This window comes from Gorilla gorilla, chromosome 14 (assembly GCF_029281585.2).
Source record: "Gorilla gorilla gorilla isolate KB3781 chromosome 14, NHGRI_mGorGor1-v2.1_pri, whole genome shotgun sequence".
NCBI lineage: Eukaryota > Metazoa > Chordata > Mammalia > Primates > Hominidae > Gorilla > Gorilla gorilla.
This window is the reverse complement of record NC_073238.2, coordinates 92,871,367-92,890,795: the sequence shown is the minus strand read 5'-3', so window position 1 is coordinate 92,890,795 and position 19,429 is coordinate 92,871,367. Positions and strand designations below refer to the sequence as shown.

The 19,429-nt window shown below is 36.7% G+C and overlaps 1 long non-coding RNA gene across 1 annotated transcript in view; it reads right to left on the bottom strand.

The window, feature by feature from the left end:
• LOC129526503 (uncharacterized) overlaps positions 1–19,429 on the bottom strand; it is a 272,622-nt gene that overhangs the window by 165,113 nt on the left and 88,080 nt on the right. Inside the window, exon 2 of the long non-coding RNA XR_008671162.2 lies at positions 18,774–18,862. This is a non-coding gene — a long non-coding RNA (uncharacterized lncRNA). The remainder of the gene's footprint in view (positions 1–18,773; positions 18,863–19,429) is intronic.

The window sequence follows — 19,429 nt, the reverse complement described above, 5'->3', positions numbered from 1 at the left end:
TTTATCACCAATAGGTTTCTTCATGAAATCATTTGTGTCATAATGAAGAGCTAGTTGCGACCCTGACCACAGTGTGAATCTGCAGCTTCCTGCAAGCAAGTTCTTTAATAACTAAAAAAACCTCACTGCTTATCAGAATAATTTATTTGAGAATGAATTTTTATTACTGCTCCTTATCACTTGATAAATTATTTCCTTCTAAGTGCCCCCAGTAGGGTTAGAATCTGCACAATCTTATGATTTAACTTCTTTTCCAGGGATCCAGAGGGGCAAAATAAGAGTTTGGGAGTTAATGATAATTATTATATCTGTTTCAAAAATTTACCCCACCCTTTTATTTCAGTTAATTAACCCAATGACTAGTGACTACTAAGTACACTAGGTATCACCAGTGTGCTAACTAAGTGCACAAGGTAAGGTGAAAAAATGCAAGAATAATACAACTTATTTGAAGAAATAAAACATAAACACCAAAATATTTAATATGAACTCCCTTGTTTGGCTATGTGGTAAGAGTTGTTGAAAATAATGACTAATATAAGACTTCAAATATGGCAAGCAAACCTCTCAATATCTTCACCCTCCTTGCTTTCACAGAGCTGCTTATGTCTAAGATCACCACTCATCTACCCTTCTATTAAATGGAGGCTGCTAATTTCCCAAGCTTCCTGAAGCTTTGATCAAGACATCGATTAGGTATCCATTCAACTCTCTACTGACATTATTTTTCAGTACTACTAATTCTCTACCACCTATTTGAAAATTTTCATTTGCAAAACAAAAGACAAAATTTAAAAAAAACCACTACACTATATCATAATTGCAAAAAAAAATGTTACATGGTAAAAACAAAAGTATAGCAGGTTTGCCCACCATTTACACATGATTACATGTGGTTGGTTGTATTTTCTTTGAAATTCTAAGTAAACTGACCTGCAAACAAGTAAACTGTTCATAGGAAGGAAGCTTTGAAGTCTGAATCACCTTTAGGTTTGACTGTCTTATCTACCAGAAGACTAACTCCCATATGGTGGGGAAGATAGTCATTTTATTCATAGTTGAAGCCTCAGAGCTGAAAGTAGGGCTTGGTACATGTTAGGGCATTACCCAATTAATTTTTTTGCAGTTGCCTGCCTACTTATTCTCTAGACTTATTTTATTTTCTTAGGAAAAAATCTAAGCCATGACCTCTATTACCACTATAGCGGTCATGTTTTGTACCACATGATTCCACCTCTTTCCCATGCTTGCTAACAATTCTCCTATCTTTTGAGAAGCCACTCCTCTTCCATTGCCAGTTATTTGGAGGAGAGAGAGGGTCGATTTACCTCTCAAATTAATGGCTGGGTTCTAATGAGCTTAAGCAAATTTTTGTTTGTTTGCTTTTTCAAATAATTTCACTTCCTACCCCAGCCTCTGTGGTTGGTTTAGAAATGGATCTGTAATTTTTCCTAAAGCCCATGAGATAAAAGTTTCTGAGAGAGAAAAGTTATTTCTTCCTTGGGCTCTGCTAGAAGCGCTCATTCTCTTCCCCAGGAATAGTTGGTGTATAGGTAAGTGATCTGATACTGTAGCAGGCTTTATTAATACTATGAGAGGAAAGTCTGGATTTGCCAGGAGTTTACCATATGGAATGTGAGAACAAAACCAACTATAAATAAGACAAACAGAACCCCTGCACTCACAGAGCTTGTATTTACTATACACATGAATTGTCATTGTGGATTTTATAGTATTCTAAAAATTATGTGAAGTAATACATCTCTCTATTAAGTCAGTTTTACTTTGTCACTTATAACACAAAGAATCCTAACTGATGCAGTACCTTGCCAATAAACTTCCTTTTTTCTCCCTGAGACAACTTGAACTAGTTCCTTTTTCTTGCAACTAAAAGACCCCTGACTAAAACACAGTGGTTGAGAAGAAGGAAGGGATATTCTCAGCTGGAATAGCATGGTTTCAAGGAGGTTGGGGCTTGATGTTGGTTTCAAGGGTGTGTTAAGAATAGCTCTTATTTTAAAAACCAACTATGTGCTAGAGTTTTTTATTTCTCATCTCTACTCCCCACCTCATTGCTGAAATGCATTATTAAACACATTTTACAGATGAGAAAACTGAAGTTATATGCATCTAAATGACTCAAAATAGTATAATTAGTAAGTGACATAGCTGGGATTAAGCATCGGTTGGCTCTAATGCTAATCATGACTGCACTGTGCTGACTCTGGACTGAGTTAGACACATACCGTTTATCAAAGTCATTTAGGTTATTGGCTTTTGGGTATAAGAACATAATTCCTTTGCTTGAACCTGGGAGATGGAGCTTGCACTGAGCCAAGATCGCACCAGTGCACTCCAGCCTGGGCAACAGAGCAAGACCCCGTCTTGAAAAACAAACAAACAAAAAGAACATAATTCTTCACATAATTCTTTATTATGCAGGATGGCCCCATCCATACATTGCAAGATATTTAGAATCCCTGGACTTCTCGTTACATGAATCTTATTCACTTAAGATACAAAATTGCCCTACATATTTCCAAATAACTTCCTAGGTGGCAGTATTAGGCCCAGTGGAGAAATACAAGTAGTAGATGAGAACAAGAGAGCACATTTTAGATATGAATGAAGTTCAAGTTAAGAGACAGAAATTTGCATGGCAAAGTTTAACAGACTCGAATATCCTGGCCTTGATCAAAATGTACATCATAGCTGGGCACAGTGGTGCACACCCGTAATTCCAGCTACTGGGAAGGGTGAGGCAGGAAGATACCTTGAGCCCAGGTGTTTGAGACCAGCCTGGAGAACACAGTGAGAGTCTGTCTCAAAAAAAGAAAGAAAAAGAGGATACCACAAGATGTAGTAGAAGACAATACTGGAAAGACTGGTACAAGGTGGTGGAAGGCTTTCATTGACACATTTTTCAAACATTCTTTAACAGATGACAGGAAGCCTTTGAAGGTAGCACAAAGCTGCATTAAGTTCAGGTTTTAGAGTCATGCAGAGTTTGATCTAATTCCAGTTCCCTCACATCTATCCATTCATTATTTAATCCATTCATTCAATCTATATTTTTGATAACCTACTGTGTGCCAGGCACCTTATTAGGTGCTGAGGACTCAATGAATGACAATCACAGTTCCTGCCCTCATGAAATTTACAGACTACTATATACATAAATTCCCTATTGTTTATTATGTACATCTACTACACACATAATAAACATTAGTCTACATGGAGATTACAGCCTACTACATATATTTTAGACCTTTCAGAGCTTCAGTTTCCTATATTAAAGATAGGAGGTATTATATAACACTTTTTGTGAGAATTGGCAATAATGCCTGTAACTTATCCGAAACACATGTGCTCAATTAAGTGTGGCCCTGTTAGAAAAGGAATATGTTGAAAAGTTTTTTTTGAAAATTCTGTTGAAGGAAACTTTTCAACATATTCCTTTTCTACAGGGCCACAAAAAAATTCTGTTGGAACGCCTATAATCCCAGCACTTTGGGAGGCCAAGGTGGGTGGATCATGAGGTCAAGAGATCGAGACCATCCTGCCAAAATGGTGAAATCCCATCTCTACTAAAAATACAAAAACTAGCTGGGCATGGTGGTGAGTGCCTGTAGTCCCAGCTACTCGGGAGGCTGAGGCAAGAGAATCGCTTGAACCCGGGAGGCGGAGGGTGCAGTGAGCCCCGACATCACGCCATTGCACTCCAGCCTGGGTGACAGAGGGAGACTCTGTCTCAAAAAAAAAAAAAAAATTCAGTTGAAAATTGTTATGGCTGTCAATATCCGGTAATGATTTAAAAACATATTACCTTTTATTTTCCTATTTGAAATGGGAGAGGAGGGGTAAATGTGCATCACCAAGAGGACATACGTGTATGAAATGTTTAGTACCTGCTTAATATCTATATAGTTCTCCCCAACTCCCACAACCATGAAGAAGAGAAAAGTCTATAGATAATAGGATTTCACCTAAAGCAAAATTAGTGGTTCCTTGAGGGCATTTTGCAATCTTCTCAATGTGTTTGCCTTAAAATAACTTGTTTATATACCTATTTCACATGTTAAAATGAGGATTTGTTGTGAGAAAGATTGTGTATTTCTAACCCCAATGCTTGGATTAATAAATGTTTCATTAATTAAAAAAATAAAACTCTTCTTGTAGCTTTTTACCAAGTACTAAAATTCCTTTTAAATTTGTGCTGGCACTATGTCTCTCAGAGACACAATGAGCAGGTTTTCTGCACAGCTTTTGTGGACACAGAATGTACAAGAACTACATCTTCGTTGCTTTAAACTATGGAAATTTCTGAGATGTTTCCATACCATACTGTAGTCTATCCTAATTTTATATTATAATTGGAAATTTTCCAAAGATTTTGAGATTTAGAAATGCTAAATATTTAAGTGTTTCCTGACAATCTATCCAAAATATTTTTCTGAGATTGTCTAGAAGATATCTGCTTTAAAGTGCTAATTCATGCAAAAGAGTATTGTATAATGTAAGTTGTCAAAATGAGATACGTTAACAAAAATTCATTTTTCACTTTTTATTTTTAACCAGGTTAGCTATTGGAGTTGCATGTATGCAACTATGCATATATGGTGTCTGTCTCATTCATTATAAGTCATCATAAATGGTGAAAAACGTTTCCAGCCTAGTAAACAACATGGCATTACAAAAAAGTTAAAATTAAAAAAAAAGAGCTCTGCTAGCAAATGTAGGTATTTAACCGTAGCTCTCCTTGAAGGTTAAACTATAGAAACCCTAGAGGTAATTGACTCCAAAAACGGACCTGGTGGTATTAAGCCTACCCTATTCCTTGCTCCTTTGACATTACTTTTTTTCTTCAGTTGAAGGCAAAATTCATAAAACAAAATTTTTGTCCAAATATGAGTGGTTCATTTTTCTAACAGCCTAGAAGGGATGATCTCCTAAAGCAAAAAATAATTTTAGAAAATGCAAACTGTTATTTCCTCAGTGGTCATATCTGTGTTTCTCTCTCTTCTGTTCCACAACATTCCTCCTCATTTCTGGATTTTAATCACACAGCCCTAGCACAGAGATTGGTCTAGGGTGAGCACCTGACCAAGATGGACCAGTCATAGAACCTCCTTCCCGCTGAGACGAAGCTGTTACGCAGGGGTAAAGGAAAAATGAGAAGTAGAGAAGGGATTGATAACATTCAAGTCTCTGATGCCTGGTTTGCTGTTTCATGACTGTTGTTCCGGCAGTTTCATTATAAGAGCCAATATATTCCATGTTTTGCCTAATTTAATTTTAGTCATGGCAGCAACACTTGACAATCAAGGCAGTCTTACATCCTAAGTAGTACAACTACCCAGTTTTAAAGTTTACTTTTCTGTCACCCACTTATTCCACTCAATCAAAAAATTAGATGAATAAAGTGAAGCTAGTGGAATTAGACCAGTGAAATTAGCACATGTCAGAAACATCTGGCGTTTGATTAGAAACACAGATTGCCAGAGCCCTACCTACCTAATGAGTTTCTGATTCAAGGTCTGTGGTCAGCGGAGGAGGGCTGAGAATTTACATTTCTAATAAGTTCTCAGGTATTGATGGCCCAGACTCCACATTTTGAGAACCACTGAATTATATTAAAGTTTCGATACAACACTATGCTGTCTTCCCAAAATGCAATTCCTGAAGCTCCATGTAATAATATGCAACAGGTTGTACTGCATAAAAAAAGAGGAACATTATCTAGGATACTGGATTAAATAATAAGATAAATAGACAATGTCACTGTAGGACCCCTCCAAGGTTTTAGTATACTAATATGCAAATCTTTAAGAGGTGGAATGTAGTATGAAATGTTTCCTAAACTTGTCTGACTTTGGAAACCCACTCTTTTATTGCAAAGCATGTCTTAGAACTAGTGTTCTATGGATTGTATAGAAAATACACTGAAACACACAGATGTTAAGAAAGGCAAATGTTTCTTAGGAACCAGTAAGGAAAGAGCTTCTGAAACAGAAGGTGGAAACTGATACTGTCAAAAACTGTAGCTAAACAATGTGTTCAAAGACACATGCTAAATTAGATCATTACTTATATATGCATATGTATAAAACTAAAGAAATTGAATTTCATAAAATACAGGCATTGGCATATACAAATTTTTAAAGATAAAGCTGGACATTTTACTATTTTCTTATAATTCCTTTCTTCTTTTAAATGACAAAAACTAGACAATTTCCAATCACTTCCAGCTTTAGTTGTACTTCTCTGCTGGATAAACGACAGGAAGCCTTTGAATTGAATCAAGAGCTTGGTTATTAGTGACGCTCATAATCTGTTGTGCGGCACAGAAACACTGGAAGCACACCACTGACCCATGTAGGAGCAAGTGCTGCCACTCTTCAATAGCTCAATTCCCCTCAACAATAAGTAGGAGCTGAGTTTAGCGCAGATGAAACCAACAGGTTGTAGAAAGAAAAAACAAAACAACTAAAATTCCCATTAAATCCAGTTTACCTCTCTGGACCAGGCTGCAGATAAAGCAGCTAAAATAGATGCCTGGTTGTAAAAGTCTTTAAGAAAAAGAATTGTTTCAAATTAAAACATTCTGAAGGCCCTGATCTTTAAATTTGTTTAATAGCATTTTCAATAGACATTTTTGTACCTTAGATGTTAATAACATGTTTAAGCTATGTTCCCTTCTCTTATATTGGTTTAAAGAACAATAATGAACCACATATAGAATTTTCCTCTTTTTCAATCAATGTACATATTGAAAGACTTTTCCTGGGCAAAGTGTAAGGTAAAAAACTTCCTAAGGAATTCGAAGTCTCTGGACAGAGAAACTAAATCACATCACATAACAATTAAGTTGACTAAAAAAAAAAATTGTCTTGTGAATCTTGCTCTGGGGAAATCTGAGTATTTAAGATGTGGCTGAGAGAGCCTAGAGCCCTAGAGAGCACAGAAAGTCCCAGAGGGAGTCCAGAAAACCCCAGAAGCATTTGTACTTGCAAATTTTTCTTCTCATCAAAAGTGAAATAACTGTTCTCTCAGACAAGTCATGGGACAAGGTTTCATTACAAGCCATGAAGGTTTATATATGTGGGTTTGTACCTTACATGATGTTCTGATGGTGAATCTCTAAACATTAGAAGCATCCTTAAAAATTCATTGTGCTTATCCAGAGTCTCTAGCAAGTAGAACCATCCATAAATCAATGCAAATTATAAAAAATGTGAAAATTCAGCAGTTCAGTGGATTTGATGAACATTTCAAACTAGTTTTTAAACATTAAAGATTCAATGCGATTGAAAAAAGCTAACACAAGAAATTTAATTCTTTACTGATGATGTTTACTTGTGAATACTTTTCCCTGCAGTGGAATTTTATCTACGAATGTGTGCATTTGAAACAACAGCTAAGAGAAATTTGTAGAAATTTAACATAGAAATTTAGACATAATGATTAGTTATTTTAAAGCAAAGTTACATTTTTATGTATAGTTGCTAATGATAATTTCCCAGAATGGTGGGGAGAAAAAGGGAATTAGGTACCTTTGGAAAACCCTATGACAATATTAAAAAAAAAAAACTGGGCTAAAATACCTAAATCTACCTACTGTGGATTCCATTTTGTCACTTGTGAAAAGAAGTAATTGGCCTAGAAGAATCCAAAGGGCCTTTACATCGCTAAGAAGTTATACAGTAGTAATTATTCAAAAAAATTACAGTAGTAATTATGGTAGTAATTTTTTTCATCAAAATAAATTGCATATAATTCTACCTCAGTTAGGGTAGGTCATTTCAAAATTTGGAACCTATGGTCTTAGAAACAGAGTCAATCACTGTGGATTTAAACAAAACACATATGGGGTTACAGCATCCAAACACATTTCATCTATTGATACTCATTTATTTCTAATAGTCATGTTTTTTATTATTTATAACCTATTGAACATGTCATAGTCTCTAAAATAAAATAAGATTATTTTTGAAATACATGTATTAAGTGTAATATAACAGAATTGAAAACATTATATAGTGAAATAATAGGGAGTTACAGCTCTCAAAAGATATGTAACTTGAGACTTCAATGGGACACAGTATGATAATTACCAGAATAAATGTAGGACTAAATCAAATCTCTTGTCTCATCAGAAAGTACATGGGACTACAAAGACAGGAAGTAGCTACTGAACTGAATTGCTTCTACGTGATTATTTCAGGTGGTAGTGAAGTGGTAAGACATCATAAAGTCATTGACACTAAATGTTGCCAGAGATGACAAAATAATTTAAGATGCCACGCTTCCCACCTCCAGGGCCTTCAAGGGAGGTGGGAGGACAAACAAACAAAAACAAGCAAATATTTTGCTGTGAGTCCATATGTAAGCATATCTGTACATGCAGGCATATATAAGTAATGACTCCTCGCAAGAAGACTGCAAGCCTGTGTGCCCAGTCATGGAAAACTGAGCTCATATTTTCAAAACGAAGACATACTGGGCAGCAGCAGGAGGCCTGACAGAGAAGCAGCACCACTTTCAAAACTGGAGGCACACGTGCTGTTGCCTCCTCCACAGAAGGACGGTTCTAGCAAGAGAATACAGAGTGGGATAGAAAATTTTGCAAAAGTCACATAATCAATGGGCAAGCACCTCTCTTCCCCTGGGTATGAGCATCTCCAACGAATGGAAGCACAGACTGGAGACAGGAGCCCCGCTGAATATTCTAGGTCCTAGAGTCCAAGGGCTTCCCATTTCTTCTCTATTTTCCATCATCAGAACAGAAGGATTTTGTAATTAGATGTGGATATTGAGCTTTGATATTATCCCCATCTTTATCCTCTGATAGAAATGAAATTCCCACTCATTTTATTTTAATGACGTCTTTGATCTTTCAGAGAATGGAAAAGTTGGAACCTTTAACTTTTGGCTAAAGGAATTATCTGGCCAAAACCTCTTTAGTTTACTTTACAGGTAAGGGCACTGATATCAAGAAAAGAAACTTTCCAGAGCCCTTTCTCCAGTTTCTTTCCTCTAAGTCAATGCTCTGTGATCTTTATTAAGATATCTTATCTTACCACTTTATTAAGATATCTTATCATACATATGCTCCATTAAAAATTAAAAACTGCTTGCTGCCACCAATATGAGATTGTGTACTCCTAGATATTTTTAGAATTGATATCCCTCTCTTTTAGGTTCTAACAACCTAAGTTACCTAGTATATAAAATTTAAGCGACCAGAGAGTGGATCTTATCCTAATAATCTTGAGGGCATACTGATTTCTTTTCATATCTACTCACTACAAGGGATGAAAAGTAGCTTAAAGTTGGCTGAGGCAGAAGGCAGATGGACAAAGAACTTTTGGGGCTTCGGGTATAGCCTTTAGATTGATTGTTCAATCAGGAATAAAGTTACAACATTGTCCCCACAAAGATCTATAAAATATTTATTCTATGTTATGTTCTTTCTTAAAGTTGTAATAAAAAGAGGTCTCTTACACAATGCCCAGAGCCCACACGTGAGAATGATTGAGGAAGAAGCTGGACTCAGTGTAAAACTGAAGCTGAAACTCAGAGCAGGCATTGCAGTTTTGCATATAAAACTAGAGCAACACTATAAGGAAATATGTAGCCCAAGGTTATGAGACATCAGTGATTCATTTATCATGAAAAAAGGAAAAAAATAGAAATATCTCATTGAATATTTTCGGTCTCAAATTTTGCAATGGATTTATGACTTTATTTTAGTAAGGAGGGTAATAACAATGTCAGTTATGATGCCATATTTTATATGTGTAAGTATGCCTATAGTTAATAGAATTCATCAGGCAGTAGGTTTGGGTACTATTTAAAACATGGGTCAGAGGGGCATTAATTCTATTCAAAGTGTCCATCTGTTGCTGCCCAACTTGCACGGAGGGTTGCATAGCAACCCATAGTACTGCATGGATATGGTTGGCCTCCCTCTGTTGCTTTTGTTTGCCCTCTGAGAGAGTTGCCCTTGATGGAGAAACAGTAGGTGTTCTTTTATTTATATATTTATTTATTTTTTGGCTGGAGCCTGGCCTGGTGAGTGGGGGCTCATTATAGCCTGCTGAGCTAGATAGCATTGTGAGGCAATATCTGACATATGAATGTAATTTATCTTCCTGGCATGATTCTTCATCCCAAACTGATCCCCAAATTCCTAGGACTGCGGAAGTATAGCAATTAAAAACAAAATATCAGGACCTTTTACTGGTATACGCAGGAAAAACACACGGCAGAGCAGGCAGAGGGAAGGGTTTGGAAGCTTGACTCCATTTTGTGGCACTTAAAGTTATAATACTCAATTTCAGCATATTTCTGAGCATCTGGTTTTCTCAAATCTATATACCATGAAATTTGTTAAATGAAAAGATTATTTAGGAAATCAGATGTTCTTAAAGGCGTCTTTGCAACTTGTATCAATTCTAAATACAGTACTTACATTTTCTTGAACATTATTACATGTTTTAGCTACTCAGTAAAATTTGCAATGAATCTAAGCATCTGTAATCTTACATAAAATAAGCATTCACTTGGCTTACATTATTTCTAGTATCAGCTGTAATTTCAGGGTGGACCAAACAGCTCCTGTCTCCTCCTTGGACATCATGGATATGACTATAGGCCACTGATAAATAACAGTCTTAACAGATCATCAAGATTCAAAACTATCAGTAAGGGGCTCTTGAAGAAAGAAAATATTTTGAAAGAACTGAGAACAGTGTATTTCTAGAGAAACTGTTACAGTTCACTAATAGAAGAATGTAATCAGGACACCAGAATATTTTCTGTTTGTCAGTTGTTATAACTCAACTTAGCTGTTTATACTGTTTTTCAAGGCACAGTTTCAGAGAAGCTCTTAAGAAAATCTCTGACGCATCTATTTCAACCTTAAACAATTTTAACTTATAATTCTTTCAGTTAATAATCTTTAAACTAACTTTTAATAAGGACCTGATTGCCAAGGCAACCTTGAGCACACTTCCGAGGTATTTTCTGGAGGAGGTTGGTAATATGAATAATATTCTCACCTTCATTGTTATTAAAAATCTAGTTTCCAGATGCTGAATTTCTTAGTCATATAGTCTCTGTATGACCAGAATTACTTGTTTTCCTATGTGTCAGAGAAACTGCAACGGTCCTGAGCAGAGACGGATCTCAGATGCGGGGCTGGCTCACAGTGAAATATCAGGTGAATTCCAGCATATATCTTCATTGGCTTTTGGTAAGGTGACCATATAATTCGTTCTCTACACTTAGTCCCTTTTGAGAATGAATGTGGGTCTAAACACACAGAAGGCCAGAACAACTGATGTAAACAAAGACATTTTTGGGAAGCAGACATAAGGCCACGCTAAATGTAGGGGAGAAGTCAGGGATACAGTTGCACAAGTAGGCACCAAGAAATGTCACATGTGAAAGTAGAAACTAGGGGGAAAATGTTATATGGTATGTTAGCAAGAGCCTAAGGTTTCAACTTGCCAGCCTAGGTTCAAATTCTGGCTGTGTCATTAATCACCTTTGTGACTTTGATGAAAACATTTAGTCACCCTGAGATTCAGTGTATTCATCTGCAAAATGTGATCATTGTACCTGTCTTTAAGTTGTGAAAATTAAATAAAAACATCTAATTTTAGGTGCTTAGTACAGACCCTGGTTGTGGTAATTCCTCTAAAAATAATAGTTACTTTTCTAATTATTTATCTAAGTCTATACACATGAGCCAGAAGAGGCAGCCACATTTAGAGATATAAGCAAGAGTGAAGTACTGGAGTGGCTTTACTAAGTCGAACCCCCTTCTTGGTCCCTTGAGCATCTTTAATGGGTCTTTGGAACATGTGACATCTTTCTTCCAGTGGAGAGTGTTGCTCTTAAAGGTACCAGTTATTCACAATCACTCATCTAACAATAACACAATGTGAATAAGACAAAACAAACAAAGAAGAACTCAGAAAGGTATTCTCTTTATAACTCAGAGTCATTCTTATGTTACTTAAACTCTTCCAGACTCAAATTATTCACTTTTAAAATGGAAATACTAATTTATACCTACATATGGTTGTGTGAGGATTAAATAAAATAATGCATTAAGGCAAACTGCACAAGGCTTAGCGGTAGTACCAAAAAACAAAGAGTAGCAATGGAGCTTATTTTTTTAACCTATCAACTTTCATCAACTTCTGACTCTGCTTGTAGTTTTCTCACATTTGTTTGTAGAATTACCTCACAGAAAAATGTTCCCTCCAGAGAACACTATCAAAAAAAAAAACACTGAAAAGTGAACACAATATGGTGAAAAAAATCCTAAAACATTATTTATTTAATTTATTCCACTGTTTGTTAGGACTGCAACTTAGCTATTGGAGAAAAGTAGCTAATAACTACAATATTGAGTATTTCAAAAGGCTGATATTTAGTAGTAAAATGTCAAACTCTATGGAACTTAAAAGAGGAACTTATACATTAATTTTTCTGAGTATTATGCAATTTTCCCATATACTTCAAAAATATACTTTAGAGGTTATATTAAATATACCTCACATATTTTTAAATTTCTAAATTTTAATTGATTTAGTCTAAAATTTATTCAAGAATTTGAAAGACTCTCTTTTTTCTCAACAATATGATTACTTACTGTTGGATATTAAATATATTCAATTGACCTCATATCCATATATTTAAAAGTTCAAAACCTTCCGTTCATGTGATACAGAATATAGCAAGATCATGAAAACTTGTTTTCAACAGTATAAAAATGTTTATTTTCTAATTAGTAAAGTATTACATGTTCAGTGTAGAAACCTTGAAAAATAGGAAATTAAAGATTATTCCACCATACAAAAATGATATACTTTTATAAGAAAAATTGAAATTATAACTGTTTATTCTTTATACATATGCTGCTTTACTTCATTTAACAATATTATCAAGATCACTGCAGGGGTGAGGCTGGGGAGCAACCCTGCTTACTACCCCACAGTTTTCCCATAGCTAGGAGTTTTCCCCCAACAACTCTGTATAAGTGAACACTCAGCTTCCTCTTTACCCCTTACTCACCCACAGGAGGAGAATTAAGGAGGAGCAACATTCCTGTCTGGTGAGTTTGCCAAGAATTTGACATTCACTATGTTGCATTAACTAGAAGCAGTAGCACTGCACTCAAAAAGCAATGCATTTCTCTCCTTTTCTCTTTTTTTCCTAATTGTAAATATTTTTACATATATGGGTTTAAACATCATTTAAACTGTATCCGCCCTGTATCACCATTGCAAAAAGACCCCAACACCTGATTTTAATTAGGCATGCTTCTCTTATTAACTACTTTCTATTACCCACATTACAGAAATAGGATTAGACCAGGAAAACTTGTTTAATTTAACACAAAGGATGCCCCACCAGGGGGCTGAGTTGGTGAAAGACAAGAATAATTTCATTCTAAAGATTAACTGGTAGGGTAAGCTCCACATGCGTATTCCTAGCTCCTAATTACAGACCAACACTCTCCCTGAGGTGGCCACCTCACCCAACTCCGGCCGGCAATGGGAACGTGCCTAGGTTCATTTGTCTGGCAAAATGCTACCTATTCATTTGTCTACTAAAATGCTGCTGTAGAGGAAGTATACTGGTTTCTAGATTAAAAAAACACAAACATATTGTGAAAGTTGTGATTACCATGAGACAAAGTTTTGTTAAACAATGGATGGTTAAAATAGTCATTCTTCTCCATTTATCTAACTTTTTTTTTTTTTTTGAGACTAGGTCTCACTCTGTTGCTCAGGCTAGAGTCCAGTGGAGCCATTACAGCTCACTGAAGCCTTGACCTGCAGGGCTCAGGTGATCCTCTCACCTCAGCCTCACCAGTAGCAGGTATGCACCACCACAACTGGCTAATTTTTTGTATTTTTTGTAGAAATGGGTTTCACCATGTTCCCTAGGCTGGTCTTGAACTCCTGGTTCAAGCGATCCTCTCTTCTTGGCCTCCCAAAGTGCTGGGATTACAGGCATGAGCCACCACACCTAGCTGTGTACCTAACTTTTAGTGGAGGGTTTAGTATATGCAGACACAGGGCTAAGCAAAACAGCATGTCTCTTCAATGAATCCTCTTAAAAATCTTATAAGATTATTTTCTTTTATTATACATTATCTACATATAGGGAAATTGAGCTTTGTAACTTGTCCAGGGTCTCAAAATTAATACACAATAGTCATGATTTTAACCCAGGAAGTCCAATTCCAGAGTTCTAACTTTCAAACTGTTTCATTCTACTGCCTTCTTGTGCTAGGGCCAGCATTTGGATGACTGTTAATTCTGGCATTGATCTTTTAATAGCCTGTGACATAGATGTTATGGGGTGAAAATTACACTGATGATCAACTTATGATCTGGCTAACTGGGTTGTCTACCTAGGCATTCATAAAGAAAGGCTGATCTATGTTCAAACACATTTTCTTAACCACAGGATATATGTTTGCTTCACTAATTGCTGAGAACAGATGAATCATTTCACACAAGTCTGGGTTGTTTTGTGTAGTGATGTGTAGAGGATCCAAGGAGAAAATCTGATCAACATCATTTAAATGGCAGAGAATGAAATATTGGCACAGGAGTGTAGGAATATCCTGCTTAGCTAATGTACAATATGTAGGTATGTAACATGTCTTTTTCTTCCTTTCTGCTTTTAATGTTTTGTCTTTATTAGTAGTTTTCAGCAATTTGACCATAATATGCCTTGGTATGTTTTTCTGTGTTTCTTCTGCTTGGGGTTTGTGGAGCTTCTTGGAACTCTGACTTTATAGTTTCTATTAAACTCAGACAGAGGAAGGGAGACCCTTCTGAAGATTTATCTCTCTTTTTCTTCCTTCCTCTCTTTTGGTTATTCTGCTCTGCAAATTCTAGATGCACTGACCTCCTCAAAAGCCCACCTATCTCTCTATCTAAATAAGACTACAAAGCTATTTACGACAGTCCGGAAACTGTCTTTGGTAGTAAGGTAGGCAATTTCTGCATTTGCCTGGTTAATATGTCATAGCAGGGACCAAGAAACACATTTAAGAGTAATCTGGAGAATTCTAGATTAGAATAGAGATCTATAAAGATGGATAGAAGAGAACTTCTTCATGCAAATATTGACCTGTGACTCGGAGTTCAATGTTCTGAAAAGAACACTCATAACCTATCTGGTAATTTATTAGAATGACTCTGTGACATTATTATGGTTTATTGTAAATGAAGTGAAGATAAAAGGTATAGACTAAGGTATAGAAAGCTCAAAGGGTAGAAGGCTCAATAAGGTAGAAATGTTAATGTAAATAGACTATGTAAGAACTGAAAAATCTACAGCCTGATAAGTTTACTGAGCAGTAAGGACACTTCCTCCACTAAGACCACAAAAAATGTACAGGAGAAAGTAGGTAGATATTAACTTCTTTGAACAACATCATGATTGCTAACCCCTGTAAAGTCAGGTTGACTGTGGAAGATGAAGCCTAATATGAATAGAGATCATGGGATTCTGGAATTGCAGAAACCATGGAGTAGCACTTAAAAGTCAGAGGAAAGGTATATATATTACTATATTGAGCATGAAGGCCAGAATGACCTTAAGGGTGCTTTCACTCACAGGAATCTGTGGCATAGCTAAGGGATTATGCAGAATCTGGAGGCAAATAGTGAACAGTGGCCAGAGGTTTTATCAAACCACATAATTTTAAAAAATGAGAACTAGCTGGCATAATTCTGGTATCAGCCACTAGTGTGGAAAACCATGGTCTTTTGTTAATTTTCCAAATTTAAGCAAGTTTCTGGATCCAGTGCTCATTGATTAAAGGGAAAACATGGTTCCCTTGTATAAGTATCTTGCAACACCATTGTAGGTATATACATTGAATATTCTGCTTCTTCCTCAAATTGCTGACCTAACATCATGTATCATAATAACTATATACTAAGAAAGAACAATATCTACATTTTTAATCAACTGTTATAGGGTCTGAGGTGATACCAAGGGACCTGGAATGCCACTGTGATCTTCTGGTGAGAAAAGGGGCTTATAGAGGATAAATGTTAAAGTTTTGATTTAAGCTAACAATGGGCACAACGAGTCCTGAAACTCATCCTTTGGTTAATTCCTGAATTCCTAAGTATACAATTTTGATACATAGACTTAAAAACTGGAAAGAATTGCCCTGACCGGTGGAATAAGGGCTCTATGATTAAAAAAAAAAAAAAAGGCAAGTGAAAGACATGAAAGTTTCTGCTCCTGGTCAAAATAGATAATCAGAAGAAAAACTGAATCCTGCGAGGAAATACAGAGAAGCATTTCCTTAATAGGCTTAAAAGATTTGAGTAGTGGTCCTTTATGATATTGTCATTCAATTCATCTAGCCACCACACAAAACGGATGTATTGTGATGGATGAAAATGGACTATCATAAATTTAAAAGTAAAGCAGCTGTGGTACTAGATCAACACAGCCAATGACATTTGGTTTGCAGATGTTAATCTGGCAAATGCATTTTTTTGAGCCCCATCAATAGGGAGACAAAGAAGTTCACTTTTACATAGAAAAGATGATAGTACATATTTACTCTCTTGCTCCAGACCTACTGTTCAGCTTTCTGTCAAAATATAGTTTTCAGGAACATTAGATATCTTGAATTCCTCAGAACGTCATATAGATCCACTATACTAGTGGCAGAATGCTATTTGAACATGGTGAGTAGAAAGTGGTAAGTATCTTAAGATCCTAATATGACACATGCTTGGCAGAAGTTGAAGATAAACTTGACAAAGATTCAGGGCCCTGTCACACAAGTTGAAGTTTTGGTGGTTCAGTGGTCTTAGATATGTAAAGACATCATCTCTGTAATATTGTGAAATATATATTTGGTCTTCATCCCCATTTCCTGGCACACAGTTCCTAAAACCCTTAGAATCTCCAGTGATGAGTGTCTTTGTATGCTAATGAGGTGGCTGGTAGCTGAGGGCTCCTAGGAAACATCATAGTAGGGGATGGCCACCAGAAAACCCAAGGCATTTAGCCCCACCTGCCAATCTCTGGAAGGGAGAGAGAGGGCTGAAGGCTGAGAGATCACCAATAGACGACGATATAGTCAGTCATGCCTATGTAATGAAGCTTTCATAAAAACTGAAAATGGCAGAGTTCAGGAGAATTCAGATAGTTAAACACGTGGAGGGTCTTGCAGGGTGGTGCAGTGGAGGGGGCATGGAAGCTCCATACCCCTTCTCATATGCCATGCTTTATGCTTCTCTTACAACTGGCTGGATACGCATCTGAATCCTTTGTAATATGCTTTATAATAAGTGGGTGCAAGTGTAAGTAAAGTGTTTCCCTGAGTTCTGTGAGCTGATCTAGCAAATTATTCAAACCTGAGGAGGGAGTCATAAGAGCCTGCATTTTGTAGCTGGTCTGTCAGAAGTACAGGTCACAACATGGGACTTGCAGTTGGTATCTGATGTGGGGAGGTGTGAGTCTTGTGGAACTGAATCCTCAATCTGTGAGATCTAACACTATGTACAGGAAAATAGTGTCAGAATTGAATTATAGCACACCCAGCTGGTGTCTGCTGAAGAAGTACTTTGTGTATGGGGAAATAATCCTCACACATCTGGTGTCAGAAGTGTGGTGTTGAGTGGTTTGTGAGAGTTGGAGAAACACTTTTTTTCCTATCCCTAATAGTCTCTAATATAAATCTCCTTCTGATAAGGAAAAGTAGAACATTTGTTGAATTCTTTGGAGTTTGTAGGTAGCAAAGAATACCTTTGTTAATGCGAATCCAATTGATTTATTCAGAAGACAGCCAGCAAGAGAGGTTTCTGTAGTAAGTCACACTATGACCTAAGGTTCCACACAAACATACTCTATGACCCTGAAGTTTTGATGGCAGTAGAGATGCTTCTGATAGGTAAAAATGCTGTGTGGAGTATCCGATAACCCTCAGTAGGAGGGTAACAATGCAAATACCTCAGTTTCTGGAGCAAGACTATACCTTCTGAGTCACAGAAATTCTCACTGTTTGAGAAACAGCTCCTGGTACACTATTGAGTACTTGATCCTGACACACCAAGGAAATATAAAGCCCTGATACGCAACGAGGTGAAATCCTGACAAATGGAAATTGAAAAGTGGCAGATAAAATTCCTATTCCCTTCTCTTCTGAACAGGCTATCTTTAGATTCAGTTTTTCTTGTTATTTCTCAGAAGACCATCTTGTGAGACGAAGTGACCAGTTGTACTGGATAGCTCAGTAGCATCCTCACTTCAGTCTTCCTTCTGCCCTGTGTCGCTTCCTTTTTCCCTCACACCTAATTTTCTGTGATAACATTTTCAGTAAATTTGTAGCCCACAAACATTGCCTCAGTTTCTGCTTCCTGGAAAGACCAAGAAAGGGTCTCCTACTTAAGACCCTTCAGTGGTTAAGCCTGTTGTTTCAGCTCTGTCTTTCTAATCACCTCTCTCAACACTTCTTGCCTTGCAGTTTATACTCTAATGATATCAAATTGCTTTTGCTTCCCTATAGAAATCAGGCTGTTTCACACCTTTAGACCTTGACTTATGCTCTTTACTTGGTCAAGAATGCCATCTTTCATTCCCCTTTAATGTGTGAGATGTAATGATCTGTCATTTGTCTTATAGGAGACTGTCTGACACACCCTATGCCACTGATACACTGAAAACATCACCAGTGTAGCAGGACCCTGAATCTTCATGATACTTACCTCCTATGCTTCGATAGGCATGTGTCATACAAGGGCTGTAGGATAAACTGGACGGCCATTAGGAGACAATATGAGGTAGGGTGGATCACCTATGAGAAAATGTGAAGGACATTTTGAAGCTATTTGTTAAGTGTCTGGACCCTTGAATTTAGACTGTTGACTGAAATAAGGAAAATCCGGGCTGTGCCCCCACCCCACCCCACACACAATTTGGACAAGAAGAAAAAGAACTCACTTGAGAGGGGTAAGATTTAAGAATATGTGCTCTACTTTTAGATGAAGAAAGGAGAAATCCTGCAAGTGCAGATTTCTGATCCAAACTTTCAAAACTTGGAGAATGTTATGCAATAAAGAAATCAAGGTAACATTTTACAAACCAAATGAAGGCTGTTAATTACAGCTTAGGCTATTTAGATTTGGTTCAACAGTCATCACATTTACAGTAAACTTCACCTTTCACTTGAGGTAGAACAAATTGATTCTCCCTTTAGTTCAAATATGTTTGAGTGCTTTATCTTTGCTATGTGCTATGCAAGGAACTTAGAGTACAGAGAAGAATCACACAGGCTCTTTGCTATCAGGGAGCTTCTAATCTAATCTGAGGCATTGCCCAGTCCCACTGATCATGGTTGGAGAGCTACGAGAGAGGTATGCCA